At 48.6% G+C, this 21,299-nt stretch overlaps 1 protein-coding gene across 1 annotated transcript in view; it reads right to left on the bottom strand.

Annotated features, from left to right (window-relative positions):
- The window catches only part of LOC144817815 (endonuclease domain-containing 1 protein-like), a 40,592-nt gene extending 19,649 nt beyond the window's left edge, over positions 1 to 20,943 (bottom strand). Inside the window, exon 1 of the mRNA XM_078674646.1 lies at positions 20,769 to 20,943. The gene's annotated coding sequence lies outside the window, so the exon portion shown is untranslated. The remainder of the gene's footprint in view (positions 1 to 20,768) is intronic.
- Between the last annotated feature and the right edge of the window lie 356 nt (positions 20,944 to 21,299).

Here is a 21,299-nt window from a genome sequence, read left to right as displayed (position 1 = left end):
GATTAGAGAGGACACATATATTTCAATGGTCTATGAGTCTTGGACTAGATTAGACTATTGGTTATGCACTCATGAGTTGGGATACGTGAATGTTGGACTTGGCCCTTCTGGCAGGTTCACCCCTAAACTTTTTGCTTTTAATGGTGACCTGGTGATGGTGATTTTTGGTTTCTGCGCAAATTCACTGTGTCCCAGTGGAAAGTGCGTGCGCACTCTGAGTGCATGTGGTGAAATAGGCCTGCCCTCCCATGGAAATGCATGGGGAATGTATGTGTCCCTGGTAGGTCCTGATGCGTGGGGTGTGCAGGCTCGGGTCTGGTATGTGCGGACTCGTGTGATTGAATGCTGCGCAATGATGTATGCGGCGTGTATGTGTCTAGTGTGGAAGTGCCACTTCTTGACATGGGTGTGCGTGTGCAGTGAATGTGCTGGCACGTGATTGGCTGGAGCTGGCTGGTGAGCCTGGCTCCAGGAGTCTGGGTGGGTCTGCCCGGTGGTGAGTGTTGAGATTAGCATGTGTGATGTGAGGGAGTGGTGCACCTGGGACCTGAATAGGGCTGGGCTTTCCCCACACAATGCTGGCTCTGCCCCCTGTGGTGCGACTGATGACCCTAGCCTGCCTGGTGAATAGAAAGGGTGGCTGTGGAAAACAAAGTACTCCAAAACCAGCTGTGACTGGTTTCTCTCCCACCCTGCACCCTGAGACAAAGGATTTTAATGTATAAAAAGGGGCTGTGTCCCCTTGCAATTTGTTCTCTTTTTGGATCCTATTGCTGAGGGGGGCCAGGAGGACCGCCACTGGGGATTGCCTCCCTGCCTAGGAGGACCCTGTGAGCTGGCCTTGCCCCCCCCTTCCTACAGGACTGTGCCTGGACTTTGGTGCACCCAGTGCTTGGGAGCGTTTTTCTTTTACTCTCCTTGTCCCTGTAGCGCTTGGGAGCGCTGCAATCCTCACCCTAGTGCCTGGAAGCACTTTATTTTGCCTAGCGCTCCTCATCTCCACAGCTGCCCAGCACTTAGTGGGCAGCTCCGTTTAGGCCGCTGACATTGGGACACAGGGCATCCTAGCCCCAGAGAGGCCAGTTGGCCTGGAGGACAAGTCACAGGTGGTGGCTTATGTGAATTCTGCGCTATTGTGTTTTTCATGCACCTCTGAATGTGTTCCTATGCATCATGTGTTACGCTTTCATGCCTATACCCCTAAATGTATGGTGATACTTAGGTGCTTGTTTTCCTCCTAGTACAGGTGTTGCTAGTGAGGTCCTGGTTCCCTGCGTAACATTTTCCTAAGGTGGTTAGGGTTGCGTAGGAGGTACTTACCGGTTACCAGTAGCTACTGGTTGTGTGCTTTGTATTCTATTTGTGCTACATTTTCTATTTGGTTCTACAAATGTTGTATGTGCTAATTACTATTCCTACAAGTGCTAATTCTGCCAAGTACTAAGTCTAAAAGTGCATATTCCTGACAGTGGTCCATGTGGCCCTGTCCTGTACATAATCCCGTGTAAATTCTGCCCATGCCTGTTGGCACATTGTAAAGTGTGTGTTTATATCTAATGTGTTTTGGTATAATACTAAGGCTATTTTTATACATAACCTTGTGTGGAGTTTCCTTTGTGGTGGGCCTTGGGTGTTGTTGCTGGGGGTGCGTGCGCAAACACTTAACTCACATTGCCTCCAAGTTTAGCCTTACTGCTCGTGTCACGTTACCAAGGGGGTGAGCAGGGGTTATCTTGGCGTGTAACCCCCTTGCCCTGACGTGGGAATGGTGGTCTCTGACTGACCTTGGCGCAAGCCCTGGCCAGCCAAGGATCCCATTTCTAACATTGGCTGGCAGCGGAAAGGATCCAGATTTGTGTTTGCGCTGTACCACAGTAGCAGCTCGCTGCACCACAAAACTCTGCAGTTTAGATCAATCACATTTTGGGGATTATTGTTTTTTTGAAGTTCCATATTTCTTCTCCTAAAGGTATCATTGTGTAATTGTGTCCAGTACATTTGTTCCCCCGCCCTGCCCCCAGAGTTGGTACCTGTGCCACATGTGGTCAGGTTGAGGAATCAGGGGTGGTAGAAACTGCCTTACAAGTCCGGGGGGGTTGTGTGTGGATGAATCGTGTTGCACTGGACAAGTGAGTGTGAGTTTTCTGGGATAGGGAACTTGCTGAATACCTTTGTGAATTGTGTACTCCTGTGTTAAGCTCAGACCCCTAGGTTCCCTGTGTAATCTTTTCTCAAGAACGTCCGCCAAAATGGAGCCTGCTTTTGATTTCAATGATCTAGGTACATACAGTCCATGGGAGCTGGTAAGGGTCCGTGAAGAGAGAGACCTAGGCAGGGGTGAGTCAAACGGTTACGTACTTAAGGACCTCTTGGTCCAATGGCAAAAGGATCAATGGGATCTTGAGCACAGTGAGGAAAGGGCCTTGGCCTCACACCATGAGGGTGGTGGGTCTGTGGGGAGCCCTGAAGATTCAGAAGAGGAGGAAGAAGATGACAGTACATGGGCGCCAGTAGAGAGCGAGGACCCCATAGATAGGGAGTCCCTTGCTGGGTCCTGTGTAGGGGGCAGCGCCCCATCCCTTTCCCGGTCCCTGTCCCCAGAGGAGTTGGAAGATAGGAGGGAAGAAAGGGAGCACCAGCTGGCTCTAGAAAAGCTCAGGTTAGAGCATGCCCAGGCTATGGCACAGCTGGGCGTTAGGAAGCAACAGCTAGAGACCGAGAAGGTCTTAGCGCAGGAGAGGATAGAGGAGGCAGAGAGGGCCTCCACCAGAGAGAAATTACCTATGGAGGATAGACTATCCCCTGCGCGCAGTTTTAATTTTCTGGACTCCCCATGGAGGGTTGAGTCCAGTGGTGGCAGCTATATAGAGCCCCATGCGAGAAGTCCCATTCCTAGTTCCCCGAGTATGGAACCTGTTTCCCAAGAGGAGGAGAACAGGTTGAAGTTCAGGAACCTTAGGAAACCACCTCACCAGGGGTGGGGGTATTTTGTGGATGACTGTTCTGATGCAATGGAGGAATGGCTGGCGGCTAACCCGGACGATGAGAGGGACGGAGTAGTGAATATGTTTCTCAAAGAGCAGTTGCTCAGTATTTGTTGTCCAGAGTTGCGCCAGCACCTGTCGAAGTTTGGATACTTTTTCCCTTGTAAGCTTGCTGAGGAAGCAGAGCGCTGGTGAAGTGCTAGAGGTTCTCTAGAGTCATTAGGGAGTGACTCCAAAAGTAGTGGTTCAGGTATCTTCCAGCCCAGCGTGGTGGAAGAGGCTCAGTGTAGCCCAGCTAGGTCCCAGGATAGCGAGGAGGGTGTAGGGGCTTACTGCCTGGCTCAGTGGAGCAGGAGTAAGTGGGTGACCAAGGGTCCCCAGACGCACGAAGCCCTGCCTCAGGACTTGGAAGGTTTCTGTAGGGAACACCAGGTTGGGGACCTAAGCTGTCCTGTTACTCCATTTGAGGAAGATCTCCTAGTGAGTAGAGGACCTGGAGCGTCTGTAAACAGAGCTCCTGTGGTTCTAGAGTCTGGCAGTACAGCTCCAGTAGGGAGGGTACAGAAGTCCAGCGTGAGGAGTGATTGGGGGATGAGTTCCCCAGTGGAAGAACCAGTGGGTCAGGGACTACCCAGTTGGGCGATGTTCCCATGTAGTGATCATGGTGACACCACTTCTGTTCTGGGGGATCTTCGCGCACTGTCAGGTGGACAGGGGACAGGAGATCTGCGCCAGACAGACAGTCCCACAACATATGTGTCATTTGTTAGCCTCAGGGGGATGGTGTGTAAATCCCCAGAAGTCCTGGAGTGCCAGGCAATTATTCCACCTAAGGTTCTAGACCCGAGGTTGGAAGGCCAGGTTCAGGATCCACCTGACCTGAAGGGTAGGACGTCTGTAAGCAGCGTCCTGACCTGTTCATCTTCCAGGGGAACCTCTCCAGTTGGGAGAGTGCAGAGGGTGGGAAAGCCCACCTCTGACCCCGGAGCAACCTGAGGGGTTAAACCCTGGGTTGGAATGGCGTTCTAGGTGTACCCCTCGCTGGAGGAGGAGGAGGAACCCTAGGAGAAGAGGTAGGGGAGGAGAGCCTCCCCTGAGACTTCTGGTCCACCCGAGGTTGTAGACCCTAGGCTGGAGAACCAGTGGCAGTCTAGTCCTGTCCTGCAGACAGGAAGAGTGGAAAATGGCTACTATGTGCCAGGGGTTTTTACCCCCCACTCTGCGAATAGGCAAGGACCGGTGGCACCTGGGTGGCCCAGGGCCTGGTCCTGGCCGCGGACAGCTTGGAAGTACCAGTGGGGTAGCCCAGGTGGTCAAGATAGTGGTTTTAGACGGAACCCGATGCGTTCACCGTGGCGTAGAACAGGAGGGTGTCCCTGCATTTGCGGGCCCGCGTCCGTGTTCTGTCGCCCCAAGCAGGGAAGTCCATCACGGTGGTGATTGGTCTACCCTGTGTTTTGGCTGGAAGGGGGTTGTGTTGGACTTGGCGCTTCTGGCAGGTTCACCCCTAAACTTTTTGCTTTTAATGGTCACCTGGTGATGGTGATTTTTGGTTCCTGCGCACTTTCACTGTGTCCCAGTGGAAAGTGCGTGCGCACTCTGAGTGCATGTGGTGAGATAGGCCTGCCCTCCCATAGGAATGCATGGGGAATGTATGTGTCCCTGGTAGTTCCTGATGCGTGGGGTGTGCAGGCTCAAGTCTGGTATGTTGTGCAGACTCGTGTGATTGAATGCTGCGCAATGATGTATGCGGCGTGTATGTGTCTAGTGTGGAAGTGCCACTTCTAGACATGGGTGTGCGTGTGCAGTGAGTGTGCTGGCACGTGATTGGCTGGAGCTGGCTGGTGAGCCTGGCTCCAGGAGTCTGGATGGGTCTGCCAGGTGGTGAGTGCTGAGATTAGCATGTGTGATGTGAGGGAGTGGTGCACCTGGGACCTGAATAGGGCTGAGCTTTCCCTACACAATGCTGGCTCCGCCCCCTGTGGTGCGACTGATAACCCTAGCCTGCCTGGTGAATGGAAAGGGTGGCTGGGGGAAACAAAGTACTCCAAAACCAGCTGCGACTGGTTTCTCCCCCACCCGGCACCCTGAGACAAAGGATTTCAATGTATAAAAAGGGGCTGTGTCCCCTTGCAATTTGTTCTCTTCTTGGATCCTATTGCTGAGGGGGGATGCTGCTGGGTGCCAGGAGGACCGCCACTGGGGATTGCCTCCCTGCCTAGGAGGACCCTGTGAGCTGCCTCTGGCCCAGCCTTGCCCCCACCTTCCCAGAACTCTGTGCCTGGACTTTGATGCACCCAGAGCTTGGGAGCGTTTTTAGGTCTCGCCTGTCAATGCGCATGCGCATTGAGCTTGCGAGACTATAGCGTCTTAAACAGACTTTACCTAACTGGGCGATTTGGTGCTGTGCCCGTGGCTTTTAGGTCAATGCGCAAGCGCATTGACCTAAAATGCGCGTGCACATCATCAAATCGCCGTCTGTTCCCTCAGCCGCACTCCTCCCACACCTTTGAAGTGAAGCTTAGCTTCACTTCAAAGGAATCCACTCCCCCCGCCCCCTGCTTCACACGTCTCACGGCCGCAAGGCCGTCTCGTATTTCTCCTCCCTCCCTCGCCTCCCAAGTGAATTCCATGCAACTGTGGGACACTCTGTTTTTGAGAATCCAGTGACTGCCTGAATTCACTGATTTGCCGATTGTCATGAAAAGTTCATTTTATAATTCAATAAAACATTACCTACAAAAAAGTGATGGCTGTCTGAACATAGAGCTCGGTATTTACTCACATCATCCAGTCATAATAGAGGAACAATTGATAACTTTAGAACAGCTAAAAAGACTTCCAGATCGGCCTTTACCTTCTGTAGGTTCTGTGGTGATGGAATGTATGACGTTACGCATACATTCACAACGCATACCATCACAATGTCTTTTAAAACCGACTGCCCCCTCCTCCTGCTTTCCTCTGTTTCTAAAACAAACCGCCTCCCCCCTCACCCCCCCAGCCGAATCCACTTTCCTGTTGAAGAAATGCCATAGCTGCTTGAAGCTTTTTCTATATCTGGTGCTCTCAGAGTGTACTTTACGTATTTATTTTTCTAGCCGAGAGAAGTACACCGAAGGGCACATGTACGTTTCACAGAATTCATAAGTGTATACTCCTGTCAAATGTCAATACTGTGGTCTTGCGTGCAGCTGCATTAAACCGATTTGCATATTCTGTGGCCAGCACGCCTGTGTTCATTCACCTTTGTTTTAGGATTCAAGTTATACTTTCTTATTTCGCTGTGATCTTGTGTTTTTTTGGTAACTAAATAATGGTATTAATTACTACCAAACGCTCTCATTTTAGCAAATACCTCGCACATATTCAAACGTAAATCTCGCCATTTGCATGGAAATGTTTGCTCCAAAGGCATAGCCCACTGCGTTATTTTGCAAGGACTGGAACTTGTTACCTTATTCACAACCTTCGGTATCAATCAGGCAAGTTAACTGTACGCTGTGTCTGAGGTCTGTGGCACAAAGGCCCCTGCTGCTTCACACTACGGCCCGTGTCTCTCCCCCATCGCCGCTCTCCCCGCTCCGCCCCCTGCTGCGGCCGTTTCGCATTTCTCCTCCCCCCTCCCCACAGCAATGCCCTCCGTCTTGTTCGTCTTACTGTTTTTGTTTTTTTGGTAACTAAATAATGGTATTAATTACTACCAAACGCTCTCATTTTAGAAAATACCTCGCACATATTCAAACGTAAATCTCGCCATTTGCATGGAGATGTTTGCTCCAAAGACATAGCCCACTGCGTTATTTTGCAAGGACTGGAACTTGTTACCTGCAATTACAACAAGAACTCCTGCTATAAACAAATTAACCCTCTGTGGTATCTTCTCTAAATTCAGTGATCGCTTCAGGTTATTCACAACCCTCGGTATCAATTGCCATTATAAATTACAATAACTTTTTATTTAAGTATTAATTATAAAAAAATAAAGGCCATTGTTATTTGTAATATGAATACATATAAGTCAAGTAAATAAAACATATTGCATTACAAATGCTATAGGTGTCACATTTGCAAAAGTTATAACTATTGGCATTGTACATGACAAAGCTATCAATTTAGCTATTTTAAAAACCAACACATAAATAAAATATGTGTCATTTACAAGACCAATAGCTCCAACTTTTCTAATGCGAGACCTATTGCATTTCCAATGCTTGTTCTTTTACTCTCCTGGTCCCTGTAGCGCTTGGGAGCGCTGCAATCCTCACCCTAGCGCCTGGAAGCGCTTTATTTTGCCTAGCGCTTGGGAGCGATTTTTGTTCTCAGCCGGTGCCCACCCGGCATTTGCCCCGCTTAATTGCCGATATTTTAAAGTCCCCTGGCAGGTGCCCACCCCGCCAGGGACCTTCCCGCTATTTCTATTTGGCCCCCAAGCGAGTGCCCACCTCGCTTTATATTTAAATTGAGGAGGGAGCCTAACCCTCGTGTTGCCCCGTGTTTCACCGCCGCTGGCCCGGAGATCGATAAGGAGGCGCTGTGCCCGCCTCCCTACCAGAGGCCGTGCTGCCATTGGCTGCCCTCAGCACAGGAAGTCAGGCAGGCCGGGGGCGGGACTGCGGGACAGCCGGAAGCATCCTGCCGCTCCTGCCCGGGGCTCCCGAGTGCAGGGGGAACCCCGGACTTCTGCCAGCAGCCAGTGAGGGAGAGCCCCGGAGTGTACCAGCCGAGGCGCAGCCGCCAGCGAGGCTCCCGCCGAAGGGAGAGCCCTGCTGCCCAGGAGAGGCGCCGCCCCGGGAAGCAGCATCGGAGGAGGAGCAGCCCCCCGTCCCAGGAGCCGGTGAGTGGGGCCCGGTGCTGTATAGACAAGAGGGGGGCGTCGGGGCACATTGTCGGTGCCCGCCCCCCTCCAGTGGTGCATAGTCTTTGTGGGGGCGCTGAGGGGCCCTTGCGAGGCCCCAGGGCTTCTCAAGCCCAGAAAGGCTCGACCCACCTACTTGATTTACGAGCCTGCGAGGCTCGTGGGGGAATATTTGTGACGAGCCCTGAGAGCCTCCTCAGTGCCCCAGTTGTCCTCGAGTGCCCCGAGAGGGACTCCAACGTAGAAGGGGGGCATTGTTCTTCATGTGAGAGCGGCCCAAGAAGGCAGCGGGCCGCTCCCACTTGCCCACCCCAGTTGTTTTCGAGCCCTGAGAGGCTCCTGAGTGCATCATTGTTTGCGCCCGAGAGGCTCCACCAGATTTGGGGCATTTCAGGTAGTAGAGCGACCCCGGCAGACAGCGGGCCGCTCTCCCCACACTGGGCACAATTCTTGAAGAGCCCCAGAGAGGCTCAAGGGGGCATATTTGTTTTATGAGCCCTGAGAGGCTCTGGAGTGCCATTCTGTTTGTTTAGGGCCACGAGGCTCTTGGGGGACACGAGTGCTTTGGCCACAGCCTGCGAGGCTCCAGCGTTGGCCACATCATCTCCACAGCTGCCCAGCACTTAGTGGGCAGCTGCTCCGTTTAGGCCTCTGACATTGGGACACAGGGCGTCCTAGCCCCAGAGAGGCCAGTTGGCCTGGGGGACAAGTCACAGGTGGTGGCTTATGTGAATTCTGCGCTATTGTGTTTTTCCTACATCTCTGAATGTGTTCCTATGCATCATGTGTTACGCTTTCATGCCTATACCCCTAAATGTATGGTGATACTTAGGTGGTTGTTTTCCTCCTAGTACAGGTGTTGCTAGTGAGGTCCTGGTTCCCTGTGTAACATTTTCCTAAGGTGGTTAGGGTTGCGTAGGAGGTACTTACCGGTTACCAGTAGCTACTGGTTGTGTGCTTTGTGTTCTATTTGTGCTACATTTTCTATTTGGTTCTACAAGTGTTCTATGTGCTAATTACTATTCCTACAAGTGCTAATTCTACCATGTACTAAGTCTAAAAGTGCATATTCCTGACAGTGGTCCATGTGGCCCTGTCCTGTACATAATCCCCTGAAAATTCTGCCCGTGCCTGTTGGCACATTGTAAAGTGTGTGTTTATATCTAATGTGTTTTGGTATAATACAAAGGCTATTTTTATACATAACCTTGTGTGGAGTTTCCTTTGTGGTGGGCCTTGGGTGTTGTTGCTGGGGGTGCGTGCGCAAACACTTAACTCACATTGCCTCCGAGTTTAGCCTTACTGCTCGTGTCACGTTACCAACTGGGTGAGCAGGGGTTATCTTGGCGTGTAACTCCCTTGCCCTGACGTGGGAATGGTGGTCTCTAACTGACCTTGGTGCAAGCCCTGGCCAGCCAGGGATCCCATTTCTAACAGTGAATATAATATTTGTCTAGACCTCTCAGATCACTCTCCAGCGGTATTTACCCTTGCCCCCCTACCCCCGCCTGTAAACACATTTGCAAGGAAATCCTCTCCTTAGGCAAGGTTGGATCTAGCCTTACGCTCAGATGTTCAACATGAAATAACTGAGTTATTTATGACAAACGAGGGTTCGGTGGAGACGGTGGGTACATTAAAAAACAAATCAGTTCCCTGAGCAAAAATGAATAATCAGATTTCAAATCATGTGTCCATATACAACAATAATAATAAGTGTTCGTTCTTGGTCTTTATTTCAAGAAGACTTGTTTGCACTTGAAACACAATTCTGTTCTTTGATAACACAACCAACACATGTTTTGTCTATAGTATAATACCCAAAGACTTCCTCAGGGCCTGGACTGCTTTATTCAAATTGGAAATTCACGAACAGTCTTCCATTAAAAATTGTAGACACAGTATATCCAAAATCCAAATATTATAGTGAGTGATGACAACATAGCCGCAAATCGGTATTAAAGTTCATTTCAGGACCTTGCCTATGTTTTAGCTAAGCAGTGTAAAATAATCCATGGATTTTTTTTTAACTCTCCCCCCCCCCCACCCCTCATCCCCCCTTTTTATAAAAATTTCACTGAAGCAGTGTTTTGCAGAAAGGTAATATGCAAATGTGGGCAACTTTTTTCAGCATGCCTGGGCTGATTTGTTATCCCATTCCAACCCTGTTCCCAGCAGTACCTTCTGAATGTAATACATTTATGCTCCTCCTCACAGCGTTAACCTCGCGCACCTTCTTTCTTGCCTTGATGCTCTCACACGCTCTGCAGGGGCGTCACACAGGCCCCTGCAGCCCCCGCGGTGCGGGGGGGCCCTCACCCTCCAGGGGGCCCCGTCAGCACCGCACTTCTGCTGGGGAGCTCTAGATTGAGTCCGGAGGGGGCCCCTTCACGTACCCTGCAGGGGGGCCCCCTCAAGGTTCGTTACGCCACTGACGCTCTGATATGCCACTGGGTTCGCAGCATGCCAGGGCTCAATGGGATGTGGTATTGGGTGAACCTATCACTGATAGGGAGTGGGTTGGCACTTGTGGTGTGACACAATCCCTTACCCCTAACGGCAAGCTTCGCCTTATACATTTTCTGTATATTCATCATATCTTCCCTCCTTCCCGCCCTGGTCCGACGCGGTGGCTAGCACCATTGCACGGAGGGCGAGGAAGGTCGAGACTGCCACTTCCGGTGCGCGGGGAGGCCGGTTAGCGGTCTAGTGCTCCTGAGGCACTCACGCTGTGGGAAATAAAAGGCACCAAAGGAGCCCGTCGCGTGGTGGTGAGTAGGCAGTGGCAGTGTCTACAGCCACTGTGCTCGGCGCTGAGGCAGTTTTAAACTCGTTTTAATCCTGATACACCTATAATCTGGTTTTTATCTCGCTGCTGGAAATTGCTATTTGCACAGAGGCATTCACAGGGTAGAGACTAAGGCTTCCCGGGCGCGGGCCAGAGCCATGTCCCCTGCCCCCCTGAAAGGTCATATATGTTGGAGCAGAAACGACCTGCTGTCCCTCCGTAACTCGTGCACTGGCAGATCTTGTCTGCATAGTGTAAGAGTTGATGAGAATACGGGTTGCAGACACTGCCAGTTTTCTTTTGACCTGTTTAAACCGATTAAAAGAGAGCATGACAAGCTGATTTGTTGGTTGCTAAATGTCCGGTCGCTGCGTAGGCATAGACTGGATATCCATGATCTCCTTAGTGAAAAACAATGGGACCTAGTCTTCTTTACGGAGGCATGGCTGGACTGTGACTCTTCCCCAGAGGCCCTCAAAGCCATTCCGGAGGGCTATACCCTGATATGGCAAGATAGACCGAAGGGGAGAGGTGGAGGGATAGCCATTGCTGCCAGGCAGGGCTTACGCTGCCATTTTGAGTCGACGGCTATCACTGATAGTGAGGCGGGTGAGTTTTCCATTCAGGTCAATGGGGGGTACAATGTGAAGGGCCTCCTGATATACAGGCCACCTGGCCCAGCTGCTCGATTCGTCGATTGCCTGGTTGAAGGCATCACAGAGGTAGCCCTGCGCACGGATAAGTTCCTGGGGTTGGGTGATCTCAACCTACACCTGGATGACCCTGTGGATAAGATGGCCGGGGACCTCTGCAAAGCAATGAGTGCGCTTCAGCTTGAGCTGATAGGCAAACTTCCCACTCACTTGCGGGGCCACTTATTGAACCCCATCTTTGCCAACTGGGAACAGGTGGAGGCTGCAACCCCCGTACCCATTCCCTGGTCGGACCACTACCTGGTGCCCTTCGCAATCTACACCCCGGGAATTAGAGTACCGGAACAGGTAGTATTACATCATCCAAGACGGAGATGGGCTAACTTCTCCCAAGTCAGGTTTAATGAGGCACTGATGGCGGGGGGTGACCCGGGGGGTGAGGATGTGGAGAAAGCTAACAATAACTTGAACCAGCGCATTATGGATGCCCTAGACCAGGTTGCCCCGCTCGCCCTGATTAGAACGGAGGGACGTGCCCTGAAAACGGCATTGTGGTATACAGAAGAGGTGCGAATGGCCAAGAGCGCATGTAAACGCGCAGAAAGGCAGTGGAGATTAGACTATGCCGCTCAAACTAGGATGGACTATGTTGTAAGCAGGCGCAACTACCATAGACTAATTAGAAAGGCTAAAAAGGTGTATTTTGACACCAGGATCAAGGAAGCAGAAAATTCCTCGAAGGAATTGTTTTTAATTTACAAATCTCTCTCGGTCGGGAAGCCTGCAGCAGTCCCAGAAGAGTTTTGTACGGTGGATAGCTGTAACCGAGTAGCAGAGTTTTTTGCTAATAAAGTGGCAACGATTTACTCGGCCTTTCCAAGTCAAGCCACCATAGACTCCGAGACTGTAGTAGAATGTGGGGTAAGGGGAGGGCACCAGATGTTAACTACATTTGTCACCCCGCCTACTGAAAAACTCATTCAGATCTGTGGTGCGATAAGATCAGGCTCCCCAAGAGATCCCACTACTCCTAGGCGCCTGATGGGCAGTCTGCATATTTTGGAGCCATACATCCGCCATCTCCTGAACATCTCTTTTGGGACCCATACTGTCCCTTAGGCCTGGAAGCGGGCGGTAGTCCTTCCTCTGCAAAAGAAGCCCAATATCAGCTATGATAGGCTGGACAATCTTCGCCCTATTTCTCTTTTGCCATATATGGCAAAGGTTGCTGAAAAAATTGCTAACCTCCAGCTGATGGGCTTTGTAGAGGAAGCCTCCCTTCTCCATGACTCTCAGTTCGGCTTCCGCCCACGGCATTCGACGGAGTCTGCGCTGCTAATGGCAGTAGAGTCCTTACGGCAGGGAGTGGATGAAGGCCAAACTATGGCTCTGATCCTTTTGGACCTAAGCGCAGCATTCAACACTGTAGCCCATTCCACCCTGCTACAGTGTCTGAACGATGGAGGAGTCTCAGGGGCTGCGCTTGGTTAGATCCGGTCCTTCCTGACAGGCAGATGCTTTCAGGTCCGCCAGGGAGAGTGTTACTCTAGGGAGATTGGGTTGGGCCAGGGCGTGCCGCAGGGCTCGTCCCTGAGCCCGACTCTGTTTAATCTGTATGTCTCCCCGCTGGCGACCATAGTTGAAAGCTATGGACTTCGTCTGGTGTCCTACGCCGACGACACGCAGCTGGTCGTCTCCCTCTCACGCGCACCTGGTCTGATGGCGGACAATTTCAAAATGTGCATGCAAGAACTGGCAACCTGGATGTCCGCCAACTGCCTGAAACTTAATGGCAGCAAGACCGGGGTGCTCGTGGTGGGGGGATGCCCATCTGTATGGACGTCGGCTTGGTGGCCGCCCTGCCTAGGAGAGACACCTGTTCCCTGTCAGGAAGTAAGGAATCTTGGGGTGTGGTTGGACGTTGACCTGGCCTTTGGCCCCCAGATTGGCCGAGTGGTGGGGGCATGCTTCGGAGTCTTAAGAACTCTGAGAAAGGTCTTGGATTTCCTGCCAATTTCTGCTCGTCGGACGCTGGTGCATGCCTTAGTCACCTCACGCCTGGATTACGGCAATTTGCTGTATCTGGGGGCCACGGGAAAGGTTCTCAAGCACCTCCAGGTGCTGCAAAATGCCGCCACTCGCCTTATTCTGAGGCTTCCAAGAAGATCTGCCTCAAAGGCAGCGCTCCAGGCCTTGCACTGGCTTCCTGTTAGGAGCAGGGTGGAATTCAGGGCCCTTGTCACGTGTCACCGTATTCTGGGTGGCAAAGCCCCTGCCCCGCTACAGAGTCTGGTCACCAGGTATGAGCCCACAAGGACTCTGCGCTCCTCCTGCACAGGTCTCCTGAAAATCCCCAAAATCAAGAAAGCGCGTATGGGGGGAAGGTCGTTCAGGTACCTGGTAGCGAAGCAGTGGAATGACCTTTCGGCAGAGTTACGTTTGGAGTCCTCAGAACTTATGTTTAGAAAAAAACTTAAGACTCATTTATTCAGACGGTAGACGGTTGCGCTGGCTGCTTGGACTGCTTACCCCACTTTTCATAGCGCGGGGACACGCCTGTAGGCGTAAACCAGGCGCTTTACAAATCTCCCTAATAATAATATTAATAATATCACGCTCTATCCAAAGTGTGCAAATATGAGTTGCATGCTAATGATGAGTGCGATAGACGTCATGGAGGAAGGTCTGACCTCATGCACCTTGGTGGCAGCCTGCTACCAGAGCCAGGACAAAGCCAGAATGCAGATGATGAAATTCAAGAAGGAAAAAATCAGGAGGCAAAAATAATAATAATAAAAGCAACATAAAGGCTCAAACTGACCCCATCACCAAACAAAACCAAGACATCATAGTGCCAGCTCACTCTGCTCAAAAAATTGAAACCCTTCCTTGCATAAGAGGTTCTCAAAACAGTAATGCCAACCCTGTCCTTTTTCAAGCTAGACAGAGACAACACTTTAAAAGTATCAGTCAAAGCTGTGGCTCTTTGCTTGCAAGGGTTAAAGAAATGTGACCACCTCACCCCATCACTGTAGAAACCACACTGGCTCCCCTTCAACCCTGCATTATCTGCAACACAAGCTGCATCACCAACAAAGTCTTAAGACGCAACAACCTTGAACACTTTTCCAATAACCTATCTGCCTCAGGAGGCAGCCTAATACCAGAGCCAGGACACAGCCACAGTACATATGAGGAAATCCAAGAAGGAAAAACACAGGAGGCATGTCTTCTCCACCTCCTCACTAAAACTGGCCTTGCGGTAATTTAGAAATAAACAGAAGGTACATCTCAAGGAGCATTCGCCCCAACTCAAACAAGGTGGAACTTACTTGAGTTGAAAAGATGACTGTAGGTGGTCTCTGTCACGGTGCCTCTACTGGTTTCTGTGTGCAGGAAGATTTAAGTTGTTGGTGTCTGTGTGCATGTATGTGGATGGTTGTCGGAGATATTTAGGGTATTTAAATGCATTTGGCAAAAATGGTGGCATCGACCTTACCGAATGCATTTGTATTTTGCGAACCAAATTATGTACTAAATAGGTTGGTTCACAAAATACCAAATCGTTGTGGGCAGCAAATCATCCTAGGGCGCAAAGGGTGACCACGATGATTCACTGCCAACACGGATGGTAGCCTGCTGGGGTCAGCAGACCTCCATGTCTGTGATGTCCTTACAATAAAGCAATTCTTTTTTTTTTTTACGCGGCCAATTTCTCGGAAAGTCATGTAAACAAAAATGTAAATGTTACAAAAGTTTTTTAGGACTAGGCAGTGGTTCCATGCACTAGATGGAGCTCCTCAAAAATGTTTTTGTCACTATTCACAAATGGGAAGCGTCCCATGTGGAACCTTTCCTGTTTGTGAATGGGTTACCACCTCCTTTGATGTGTCATTAAAATTATAATGTTTTGAAACCAGAGTTCAGTTGCAAGCATTAATACATACAATAAGTGTTAGACCTGTCAGCCTAAGAAAAATCTTCCCCCAAACCATTTGCCTTCACTCCACCTGTTTTGCTGAATTTGTTTTTGCTGGCCTTAGCATCTGCACAATTTACCACTGCTACCCTGTGCTAAAGTATTGGGCTTGCGCTTTCAAACATGGTAAAATTGGTTTACTCCCAATTGGCACATTTAATTTACTTGTAAGTCCCTAGTAAAGTGTTTCTACAGGTCCCAAGGGCCTGTAAATTAAATGCTACTAGTGGGCGTGCAGCATTTATTTTGCCACCCACTTATGTAGCCATTTAAACATGTCTCAGGCCGGCCATTGCATCCTGTATGTGCAGTTGTTAACTGTCAATTCGACGTGGCAATATAAACCTTTTGCCAGATTTAAATCTTCCTTTTTAATACATGTTAGTCGCTCAACAGGGTAGGCCCTAAACAGAACATTGGGCAGTTTGCAATGTGTTAAAAAAGTTGGACATGTACTTATAAGTTTTACATATACTGGTAGTGAAAAACTCCTTCATTTGTTTGCCACTACTGTAAATCCTATCTCTCCCATAGGATAACATTGGGTTACCTTGTTACATTTAATAATTGATACATTTTGAATGGGATTAGGTAGGAGGGGCAGGTTAGGTTTTTAAAGTATTATAATCTAAAACTATCTTTAATGGTGAAGTCGGATTTTAAGTCACAATTATGAAAATGCCTCCTATAGAAAGTTTACATTTTATTATCCTAACCATTTGTTGCCTGCAGCCTGTTTCCTGGGTCACATGACTAGGTGTAGTTGTATATTCCTACCAGAGAGTATCATATAGGGGGACTAGGAGTTGGCAGGATGGGTCATCTCCAGCAGGATGGGGGGGGGGCGGGGGTGGAGCTGTCAACTACCACACTTGCACCTCAGAGGGGTGCACAAAGGATTTCACACTAGTCTATTGTGATCCCAGACAATCTTGGGCCAGGTCAGGGAAGAAGGGAATTCCAGACACATCTGTGGGGGAAAACCCTGGAAATGTCTTCTACTTTAAAAGCTGGCACCGGGTATATATATATATTCAACCCTCAGACCCAACTCTTCGAATCACTTCCAGAATCGAAGAGGACTGCTCTGCTGCCCTGCTGCTCTGCTGCAATAAGGACTGGTTTGATGCCCTGCTGGAAGAAGGATTGCTCTGCTGCTCTGCTGCCCGAGGAAGAAAGACTGGACTTGCACCTTTATCCCAGGACCACCCGAGTGACTCCAAGGGCTAGTTGGCTGGCCTCCTGTTCTGAGCTACACAATTGGCTCCCACACCCTTGCACACTGTACCTGGACTCTGCCTGCAGTGAGTCCTAGGGCAAAGTTGTGCCCCCACTCCTGGACCTTTGGAAGTGGGGATAAAGGTGCTGTGCCAGCCCAGCTGTGGCCCTCGATGAAGCCAACGCAGCGCGACACAACTCAATGCAAGAGCTCGCACCACAGCCCTTTTGGCATAGCCCTGACTAAAATCCATTTTGAGATTTACAAAGCCACGCAAATGCCAAATTGTGTAGGTCTTTTTGTGGTTTTGCAAAAAAAAAAAAAGTAACACAACACAGTGCATAGTGAAACCTTGCATTACCTTGCATAATTTAGGCATTCCATGGGTGGTGCATGGGTGTTTCTGTTTATCCACCCATGGGTTAGGATGCAAACACATATTTACAAAGATTAGTAAACTTGTTCCACCTAAACATATACCAGCAAAAACCTGTCGCCCTATACCTGAAAATGGTGATGTTTGGGTACGTACTTGTACCATACTACTCTTCTTGTACTATTTACGCCTGTGATCTCAAATGTGAATTTGTAAAGGTAGCAAGTGCAGTGAAGTTATTGCAAATGTTTTGGAACTGCCACAACGTAACAACGTTCTCAGTTTTCACCATAATCTTCCTAAAGTACGTGACACTGTCATGGACACCCGATTTTCCTGGCCAGAGCTCCATGGATCAAGGATTATTTCCAAGCTCACTAAAAACTAGTACTCAAAAATGGTAATGTAGACAACAACCAACAGATATCTTGTGTTAGGCCTCCACCCTCCCCTAACCAAGAAGAGCCCATGAAAATAACTTGGCCATCCAACTGTACACCTTAATTGCCAAAGAAGGTCCGATAACCAACTTTCAATCTGGATATAATGACAGAGTCAAATAGCACCCTTTAAAGTACTCAATGTAGAGCTTCTTAGCCCTAAAAAGGGCAATGCTTTTTCAATGATATTACTGGATCTGTTGCTGCATTTATAATCAATCATGTTAGGATACTCATGATCCTGGAACCCCACGTGGTCTTTTTGGCAAACATTTTGGGAAGTTGGTTCACATCATTTCTCCAAAACAGAAACCTAATCATAAAAATTAAATATCATACCTCAAGCACAGTCGGCAACTCCGTCACGATGTTTAATCTTTAAATGCAGTCATAGGGATCTGATTTTTGAAACTTCTGACATCACCATGCGTCAATGTTCAACACCCAACTGTACCTAAAAACCTCAACAACATACGAATCCTAAGAAACTGTCTTTACAAACTGCAGTTGTGGATGACGGACCACATGCGTCTCCTAAATCTAGAGAAAACCGCAATCCAGAAGGCAGTGGTGTTAATATGACGCACCACTTTCATCAGTAACCGCAATAAAAGAGATCTTCCATTCATCGGCCAGACTTATACACACTGCAAGCAAATAGGATCATATCACCCGATACTTTGCGACCTACAATTGCTCCCAATCTCAGCCAGAATTGAAATTGAGATATAATGTCTAGTTCACAAGGCCATTCATAACAATACCAATACCTATAGAGAATCCCTCCTGACTTTACAACACTAGGCGCAATGATAGGTAGTGCTCGCCACACCTAGACTCTACTCAACCTGCAATGGGAAAGGAAAGAATTTCTTTTTTAATATATATATAACCCACACAATCTCTATTGGTGTCATGCTTCATCACCAGGTTCACCCTGACTCCTAAAGATCAGGGTGAGTTCAACTGTGTTTCAGGGAGCTCTTAGGAGAAAAAGGAGAGTAGGGGATGTAAAATCCCTCATCCACTCCAAGGTATCCCTTTATTAGGGGAGAAGATGGGGAAAGTTAAAAATAAAATATGGAAGGGGACTGTAGGATTTGATGGTCCTATGACCCTTATCAACCAACATGTTTCAGCCCTACTCTGACAGACCCAAAAAGGTATTGGGCTTTCATCAGGGTCCCCAAGTGATGCAGATATTTGCGTGGTTAGAAACTCCTGCCTAGCATGCAATTGTAAACGCATGCACGGCAGGTAAATACTTGCTGCTCTCACGTTCAACTGCCTCACTTCAAACTCTCTTCCCTCTAACCTTTGAATAGTAAAATACACAGTTCAAGGCTGATCTTTTCAAACAATTCCTAAACTAGGGACGGTCTGAATGACTTAAACTCGATATCTGGATCTCCGCATTGTTTCACTGTTAAACACAACAGCACCTATTTATTCATCACTATATAAATAACATGGGCTCGATTCACAAAAGTAATCTGAGACCAAATCCTAACTTTACGACTTTCGGTATTCACAAAATGCATTGAGGAGAACTAAAGTTAGGAATCCTAACTTTAGTACTCCTAAATGCCCTTTGTGAATACCGAAAGTTGTAAAGTTAGGGTTGTGTCTCAGATTACTTTTGTAAATCGGGCCTTCTGTGTGTGTGTGTATGGACAAATCCTCAATCAGTCAATCAAGAGAAAAATTGCAAGTATTGGTTTGTGATTCAGAATTTCTGAATTCATTCTGAAAGTGTAACTTTATCCACCAATGGAGGCACCTACTGTAAGAAAATGTTTACTGAATAAGCCCTGCACTGATTGTTGCTACAGGTTGTTTAGAATTTCATAAATGCCCGCTGACGTCATGCCCCTATGGTTTGTTTCATCAAGTTCTTGGTTTTTCCATTGCTTTTCATTCTGGGAACTTTAGACCCACACTTATGATACGAAGGAGGCAGTATCTATCCCAGCGCCTAAGCATCACCCTCACTGACAGCCTTCAGGAAGAAACTCAAGACCCGGCTCTTTGCCTTAAACCCCAGCCTAGCGCCTGGATACTCTCAGGTGATAAACTGCGCTTTACAAGTACTGTTTGATTGATTGACTATTAGCAAGAATGCCCTGCCTCGATAAAGATGCCCATCCTCATGGGGTGAGTCTGCCCACCAGGCAGAAATGAGCAAAGATGCAAGTAAATGATGATGACAGCTGGATAGAAAGATCCAAATAGATAGTGACAGGGGTGCATGGAAACACAGGAACAGGATACACAAGGTGAGTCAGATCACCAGGATAATGGTGTCCTGAATACCTCATAACCACAGTGAGAGCTACACACACAATAAAATCCTGGGTAAAGGATAACAGATCACCAGCCCAGCAGCAGCCATTAGAACATGCTAAGAGCTCTCAGTAATGCAGTCAATACCATCCACACCACACACTGACTCACACAAGATCTCACTAACAGGTGTGTCCCACACAGCATGAGGTCTACCAAGACCCCAAGCAGACAGACATACCAACGCAATTAACACAGGTCAGGCAGGGAATCAAAGGATCCGCACACACACACACTGCAATCAGGGATACTTGTGCAGGGACAACCCCTTAAACACAGTACCCTCCGCTGCGTTTGCCTGGCAAGTCAAAATCCACCCCCTCCCCCAACGTCCCCCCCCACCCCCTTGCCTCAGAAGACAGCATTCGCTGCAGGATCACCATCTCTGTGTACAGAAAGCTGCACGCACACTGGGTATGTACTCTCAACTATTAAGGACCAATTCACTAAAGGACATATGCTTTTAAGAAGCGTGAAGCATCGTACAGTTCACCCAGCTAGTGCGGGCACTCATCTAATCACCTGCCAGCATCTTTCCTTTGCTCGTATTCCCTTCAGATCAAATCCTGTCACTCAGCAACATTGCCTCTTCTGAGGGCCCCTTTTCCGAACCAATATCCATAGTGTCTGTTAATCCATTATTCCACAATTGCATTAGTGGCGAAGAGTTGAAAGCATCATTTCGACATGGCGGCGCGCCATTAAGTCTTTGAGTTTTACCACACACGAGGGCTGTGATGGATTCCACCATCAAGCACTCGTGAAAGGTTGAGAGATATGGGTGCACTTTGGTGTTAACAACAACAACAATACCAACGCCGTTTATTCACCATAATATACCTGCACCACGTCTGTATGTGCCCCTGCATTATGACTGTACTATATCCGTATTATATCTGTAAAACTGTTAATAATAATAAAAACTTTTGAAATCAAAAAAGATTTTCGAATCAAAAATGCTCTTGCTAGTTTTATCAGTGAGTGAGTGAGTTAGAAAGTGAGTTTATGAGTGAGTGAGTGAGTGAGAAAGTGAGTGAGTGTGTGTTAAAAATAGATAGCACGCATCACTGGTCAAACATCACTAGGCACAAGTAATCTCGTTCTTGTAACACAGAGAGTGATACTCACCCAGACCTGGTGCAGCCTCCGAGTCCGACCTCTTCTGAAGGGCAGAAATTCACATACAACCTTTCTCATGGCACCGTCCGCGACACTTATACACCTCTAGTTCCTGTCGATTATGGCGTTTGATCAGTAACCCGGCCCTGCTTCTGTACAGGAAGGATGGGCATTAGAACACTTCTGTGACTGGAAGTGAAACAGAGAAGTTGTTGTTTTTTGTATTCCTGGCAAAAGTGCTTGAAAAGACACTCAACCCCATGTACACTCACCAAGTCCCAAACAAGATTTAAATCCGCGAATTGATATGAAGTAAGAATGATGAATGACATTTTCGTTTCAATATATAACTATACTGGCACGTGCTCGCAGTTTTTATGATTAAGTCTTTGCATGCCGAATACTGATGCACAGTGCACCACATACAAATCTTGTCAAAAGAAACCGAGAACTCGGGGAATGATCGGCCCCCAACAGGTCTCAAACCGTTATTGATGACAGAGAAGAACAACTTACGGCAACTTACCTTATGGGGTGACT

The sequence above is a fragment of the Lissotriton helveticus genome, chromosome 2_1, assembly GCF_964261635.1.
Source record: "Lissotriton helveticus chromosome 2_1, aLisHel1.1, whole genome shotgun sequence".
In the NCBI taxonomy this organism is placed as follows: Eukaryota; Metazoa; Chordata; class Amphibia; order Caudata; family Salamandridae; genus Lissotriton; species Lissotriton helveticus.
This window is presented reverse-complemented; position numbering and strand designations above follow the sequence as displayed.